This window comes from Delphinus delphis, chromosome 20 (assembly GCF_949987515.2).
Source record: "Delphinus delphis chromosome 20, mDelDel1.2, whole genome shotgun sequence".
Taxonomy (NCBI): Eukaryota; Metazoa; Chordata; class Mammalia; order Artiodactyla; family Delphinidae; genus Delphinus; species Delphinus delphis.
Genome location: NC_082702.1, coordinates 51916553 through 51923920, shown reverse-complemented (window position 1 = coordinate 51923920; position 7368 = coordinate 51916553).

The window sequence follows — 7368 nt, the reverse complement described above, 5'->3', positions numbered from 1 at the left end:
TAATAATACTGGGGGGACAACAGATTAAAGAAGTATTGTTCCAGTCAAATCATATTTCCCTATCTGATACCCCTCACTTTCATCTAATGATTTCATGGCTCATTTCATGGGGAATATAGAAATACAGTAAATCCCTTACATATGAACAAGTTTCATTCTGAGAGCGTGTTTGTAAGTCCAACAAAGTTAGCCTAGGTGCCCAACTAACACAATCGGCTATTAGTACTGTGCTGTAATAGGTTTATAATACTTTTTGCACAAATAATACATAAAAAACAAACACAAAAAATAAAGACAACATTTTTAATCTTACAGTACAGTACCTTGAAAAGTACAGTAGTCCAGTACGACAGCTGGCATACAGGGACTGGCATTGAGGGAACAGGCAAGAAGAGTTACTGACTGGAGGAGGGACAGGAGGTGGGAGATGGTAGAGCTGAAGGATTGTCAGCAATAGGAGATAGAGGGAAGCTGCAATTTCACTAATGCCTTGTGTGATTGGACATGTGAAAACACGTTCGCATCTTTGAAAGTTCGCAACTTGAAGGTCCGTATGTAGGGGACTTACTGTAATAGAAGAGAGCTCCAAACCTGCCAGTGACTTCATATGCAGCCACGCACTTGGCCTGCTTTATTCTTCCAGAGAATGATGTATTAGTTTCCCGTGGCTGCCATAACAACTTACCACAAACCTGATGGCTGAAAGCAACAAAAATGTATTCTCTCGCAGTACTGGGGGCTAGAATTCTGAAATCAAGGTGTCAGCCGGACCACACTCACTGCAATGGCTCTGGGGAAGAATTCTTCCTTCCTAGCCTCTGGTGATTGCTGGCAGTCCTTGGCATTCCTTGACTTTGAGACACATTTCTCCCATCATTGTTTCCATTGTCACATGGCATTCTCCCTATTGGTCTCTGTCTCTATTTTAAAGACACTAGTTATTGGTTTAGGGCCAACCTGAATCATGTATGACCTCATCTTAACTAATTACACCTGCAAATAAGGTCATGTTCTGGGGTTCTGGGTGGACACAAATTTTAGGGGGACACTATTCAATCCAGTACAGATGGACTCTGTGCTCCTAAGTCTAGCCCCTCCACTTTGGCCTTTTGCATCCCTTCTCCATTGGCCTTTTCAAGGACCCTGTTCCTGCAATTCTTCTCTTTACTGCATAACAATTTCCTCCTCATTACTGTGTCATTCCTATCATTCTACAGACATGTTATCATATCGTCTGTATTAAAAACCCTTCCTGCATCTGATGCCCTCCTCCATCTACCGACCCACTTCTCTGCTGTTTATAGCAAAAGGCCTTGAATGAGTAACCTGTGCTCACCATCTGTACTTCCTCTCTGCCTAAGTCTCTTGAACTCACTTCAGTCTAACTTTCAACTTTCCTGCTCCACCAAAACGGGTCCTGTCAGGGCCACCAAATATCTCCGCGTTGCCAGATGCTATGATCAGTCCTCTTCTCACCCAGCCTCCCACAGACATTTAATGATCTGTCCTCTGTCTCTCACTTGGCTTTGGGACACAACACTCTCTTGATTCCCTCCTATTTCAATCACCCCTTCTCAGACTCCTTTGCTGGTTCCTCACCCTCTTCCTGACCTCTAAATGCTAAACTGCTCTAGGGCTCCGTCCTAGGCCCCCTTTCCTTCCAGGTCTGTGCCCAGCCCTTACCATTTGTGTGCTGACCACTGCCACCATATCTAGCCTCAGTTTCTGATTCACATTATTATTAGTATTATTTTTTTGTGGTACGTGGGCCTCTCATTGTTGTGGCCTCTCCCGTTGCGGAGCACAGGCTCCGGATGCACAGGCTCAGTGGCCATGGCTCACGGGCCCAGCCACTCCGCAGCACGTGTGATCTTCCCGGACCGGGGCACGAACCCGCGTCCCCTGCGTCGGTAGGCGGACTCTCAACCACTGCGCCACCAGGGAAGCCCCTCTGATTCACATTATTGAATCCCCATTCGCGTCCACTTGGATGTCTAAACATATCGCACAATTAGCATGTTCTAAAACCGAACTATTGATTTCCCCACACCCAGGCCTAATACAAATACAAATACCTACCAATCACATTTCTCCCCAGTTTTCCACGTCTCAGTAAATGGCACCTCCATTCTCCCAGACACTCAGACCAAAAATTTAGGATTCTTCTAAGTTCCTCATAGCCCACTCATCCCCCTCTACACCTCCCATCCAACCACTTCTCTTTGACACTTTCCCGCTTAGTCCACACCACAAGGATCTTATACCTGCACTTCCGGCATGGTGTCCAGCAGCCCTGTTGTTCCTCTTCATTCCAGTCTCTACCCGGGAGCCAAGTGATCCAACCATATCATCCCCTTGTTCACAGCTTCCCCAATGACCTCTCACATCACTGAGAGTGGAATCTCAGTTCTTTACATGGCCTACCAGGTCCTATCTATCTATCTATCTATCTATCTATCTATCTATCTATCTATCTATCTATCATCTGGTCCTCCGTTAGCTCCCGGCCTGACCTCTACCTGTGTTCTGGCTCACTCAGCTTCAGCCACCATGCTTAATGGCTGGACCTTGAACATACCAAGCTTCTTCAGCCCCAGGGCTTTGCCTTTGCTGTTTTCTCTGACATTCTCTGTCCTCTGATTTGCTTTGTGTTCTCTTTCACTTTCTTTTGGGTTTCAGCTCAAATGTCATCACCTTAGTGAGGTCTTAGCTGACCACCTTATCTAAACCAGTATGCTCTTCCAAGCATACACCCGTGTCAGTTCCTTTCTGTCTCTTTAACTGGCTTCATTTTTCTTTGTGGTTATCAGTCCGGGAAATAATATTACATATGTATGTTGTTTTCTTGTTTTCTTCACTGTCTCCTCCACTGTACTGTAAGCTCCTTGAGGGCAGGGCATTATTAGTTTTGTTCAGTGAGAATCATAACTAACGTGCTGTAGACGCTGAATAAGTATGACTTTACTTCAATTACTATCGTTATTATCATTACCATTGAAGTAAAATGTTTTAAAATGAATGCTAAAAATAAAGTTTAGTTAGTAACAAGGGTTTCTATGTGGCTTGAAAACAATACTCAGTTTTGATTTAATGCCTTTCTACAGGAATCTTGAACATTCAGACATATTAGTGACACATACAAGTTTGAAACTGGTAGTAGTAGTTGTAATATTAATTATAACAGATACCATTATTCAGCCGTTATTAGTGGCAGGTGCCTTGCATGGATTATCTTATCTAATTCTCCAAAAACTCTATAGGTTAGCTATCACCTCAATTTACAGACGTAGTGTGGTGGTTTGAAAATATGTCCACAAGTTCTCTGATGGTCCTCCCTTTAGAAGGTGGAAGCTAACTCATCTCTCCTTGAGCGTGGGCTCAGCTAAGCTGCTTCTGATATCCGTAACCTACAGAAACTGTGAGCTAAGAAATACCTTTTGTTTTAAGCCACTAAGTTTTGGGGATAATTTATCGTGTAGCAATAAATAACAAATACTTTTGGAAATGGAAGGACAGAGAGGTTAAGTAAAGAGTGTCATAGCATACACCTAGCGGTGATGAGGCAGGAATTGGAACCCAGGCGATCTGAATCTAGAGCAGAAATGTTCAACCGTCCCACTATACAGGAGGTCAAGATCAGGTCTCAAGTGATATCAGAAGGAGAAGATTGCCGCTTTCTAATGTGGTAGTGGCTCTGTCAGGGCAGTGGATACAATCTGTCCTTGGATATTAAACTGGCTGTTCTTGGTCTATTGCAAGGCCATGTTCTAGGCAGCCACTGCCCTTGCTTCTAAGTTCCCTTTCTGCCCCAGGCTTGTTCTAGAATATAGTGAATATCTATCTTCCCAGCATCCATTCCCCTGTTCCTTTGGGCTTCTGCTCATCGTCAATTCCAAGCAGGTAGTGCTGGTAAAACTACCAGTCATTCCGGTCTTCCTGCCCCATAGGTGGGCATGTGACGTAAGCTGAGCACTGTCAGTGACTGGCTACAGTAATTGGGCCAAGACAAGAACATATGATGTACATCAGCCGAGCAGAGCCTTTCCCTGGGATTTCGAAATACTCTATGAGGTCTTTAAGCTGGGATGATGTGAGCTGCCAGGTGCCATATTCTCAGATGCCTGGAGGAAGTCCATCTTCAACAGGAAAGGGTCCAGCATCGGGGGGAGAGGCAGACTGAGAGACTCCATTTTATATCCTTTGAGACCTTGAATCCAGCCAACGCTGAGAGCAATTCCATCTTTTTCTAATCTACGTGAGTCAGTAAATTCTCTCTTTGTTTTAAATTAGTTTGAGTTTCTATCAGCTGTCCTTGATTATGACTAGTATGAAGAGTCTATCCCACTTTGTGGAAGATAGTAGTTAACTTCCATTCTCCATGAGCAACAATGGTTGTATGTCATCCGAAGAACCTGGAGCAGCTCTGTCCATTGGTTGGGCTGACCTTCCCGCAGAGGGTGAAGAACCTTCTCTTCATCCTTTAGGAAGCTTTTCCAGAAGCCAGCAATGGTCTGGGGGCAAGCTCAAAATAAAATGGTGTTATGGGAGGGCTTCCCTGGTGGTGCAGTGGTTGAGAGTCCGCCTGCCGATGCAGGGGACACAGCTTCATGCCCCGGTCCTGGAAGATCCCACATGTTGCGGAGCAGCTGGGCCCGTGAGCCATGGCCGCTGAGCCTGCGCGTCCGGAGCCTGTGCTCCGCAACGGGAGAGGCCACAGCAGTGAGAGGCCCTCGTACCGCAAAAAACCAAAACAAACAACGACAAAAAAAACATGGTGTTATGACAGATGGGGCGCTCACTCAGTTTAAAACCTTAGTCATCTCTGTATCCTTTCTTTCCTTAGTTGCTCACCCCCTCCCTCAATTCCAAACACACACACACACATCCTGTTAGTCATCAAGTCCTGTGGATGTGGATCAAATACTTTATGGAAGTAGGTGGAGTAGCCATAAGGAAAGTCTGTGGCCAGCGGGTCCTTCCTTCAGAACATCTTGTAAATCCAGTTTTTCTTCTTCATTTCTACCTCTATCACCTTGGTCCACTGCACCTGGTCTCCCTGCCTCTAACCTCAACCCCTGCAGTCCATTTTTCATATTTCTTCTAGAATTTGTCTTCTAACACAACTTTTGATTGCCACATGCTTTTGATGGATTCAGAAGTCTTCAACCAGTTTTCCACTGCGGACTAGCTAAATTGCAAGCTTCTTAGCTTGGTATTCAAGACTCTCCACGAACAGAGCCACGTTCATTTTACAATGTGCTGTGACTTCCACGAATCAATCTTCTAGTCTTCTAACGTCCATCCCATTGCAGCACTGCCCACCATCTACACTTACCTCTTTCTCCAAAGTCTCTCCTTTTCTATGAGTCTTCGAGGTCCATTACAACACTATCTCCTCCATAAAATACTCCCCGAGCATGCCAATCCGCAGTTAGTATCTCCTTCTCTGAACTCCGTAAACAATTGTTGTCTAGATGAAGGTTTTTTCAAACTGTGCTCACATCCCCAGGGAGTTCTTGGCCAGCACAAGTGAAGTTTTTGGTGTTTTTGTAAAACTACTGATTATATATTCAAATTTGGTTGAGCGTATTATTTCCAAACCCAGTTTCTTTCTTGTCTTCTACTTCCAAATTACATCCTCATGCTATGGTGGTGCATTTATTCCCAAGTACAAATTAAGGATCATTATAATTTGTTTTGTGACCTACAGATAGAGAGCTGCTTATTATTATTATTATTTAAAACAATCACCATGGGGAAAATATCAGTATGAAAAGGGAAGAGAACTGCTATGACAATCTCCACAGTTTCTAAACCAAATACACTTTCTTATTTATTTCCACACCCTCACCCTTCCCCCTCATCATAGTAATATGGGATTTTAACTACAAACTGGTATAAAATCTGTTGTATTGGTATAATCTACAAACATTCATTGTGTACCCACTCTGCCAGGAATAGGAATAGTGATCACATTGCCATGCTTGTGATACAAAGATAAACAAGCCGCTGCAGGAACAGTTTTCCAGATGGATTCAGTGTGGAAGGACATTCTAGGCAGAGGGAACAGCATATGCAAACTCATGTGTCCTGGAATGAGCCAGACATGAAAACCCTGTGGTCCAGATTCTGTGGAATTTTTAATTGAAAAATGTGGTGACTTTTAAAAATTTGATAACGTCTGGATTAAACCCTTCCTCTTGTTATAATTCCCCTTTGCCATCTCCCTCTCCATAAGGGCAGTTCAGGGTTCAAGTACAGACACAAATAACTTTATGGAATTCTGCTGGGTTAGGCCACTTCATGTATACAGTGATCCTCTCTTCAATTCTCATATCACCTTAGGTGTGTATTACCATCTCCAATTTAGAGATGAGGAAAGCAAGGCTCAGATGGGTAAAGTAACTTGTCCAAAGTCTCACAAATAGGAAAAGACGGAGGGAGGATGTGAGTTAAGTCCACATCACAGCTGGAGAAAGAGACCAACTGGGCATTTTTTGGGCTAGGATGAGGAAGACCTTTCTTCCAATTTCAGAACAGCCTGCCTTCCCAAGTCCTCAGTCAACTGCATCTTTAAACAGAAAGGTGACCACTTGTCCACAGTGAAGTAGGAAGAGGTAACTTAAGAACTCATTTGGATTTCAGAGTCCCTCCAGCTCTGGAGCCTATCACATAGTAGGAGCTCCTTTTGGCTGAGCGATTGAATCCGCCTCACGTGCGCGTGTTTCATCTCTCCACTTGGATTCAAACTCCCTTGTGGGCAGGGTCCCCGTCGTGCCTACCAGGGACACGGTGCAGTTGGGTAGACATTGGAAGATGTTTGTTGAATAATGGATGAGTGAATGAATGGGGGCTGGGGGTGGTTGCGGGAAGGCCACGCCCGGCTCTAAAGACTTTCCAGGGTTGACCGGGGTGCAGTACTGGCTCTCTCGGGCGCCTCTGGACGGGCCATTGCGTCCCTCCTCCTGTGGCCTCCACATCTCACTAACCAGACTGGAGGGAGGGGCTATGCAGCTGGGGAGGGCCGCGTCTCCCCGGGCGGCGCCCACTCCCTCGTGGGGGTTGGGGGCGAGAGGGGAGGCCCCCGGGCTTGCCGAGCCTGCCGGCGGCCCCTTCCCCGCCGCGCCCCGAAGCCCTCTACCTGCCTCCGGCCGCCCCTTCGCAGCCGGGGCCGGGTGCGCCCGGCGGGTACCTGGCCCGCCACCCCCGGGGGGCCCCGCCGGCCGCCTCCGGGGCTAGCCCGGGGCGGCGGGGCGGGGCCGGGCGCTCCCCGGCTCCGGGACTGGTCCCCTGGGGCGCGGCCGGGCAGCCGCCCCCGCCCCCCCCGCCCGGGGGGCCGGGCCGGGCTCCCGGGGGGCGGGGACTCGC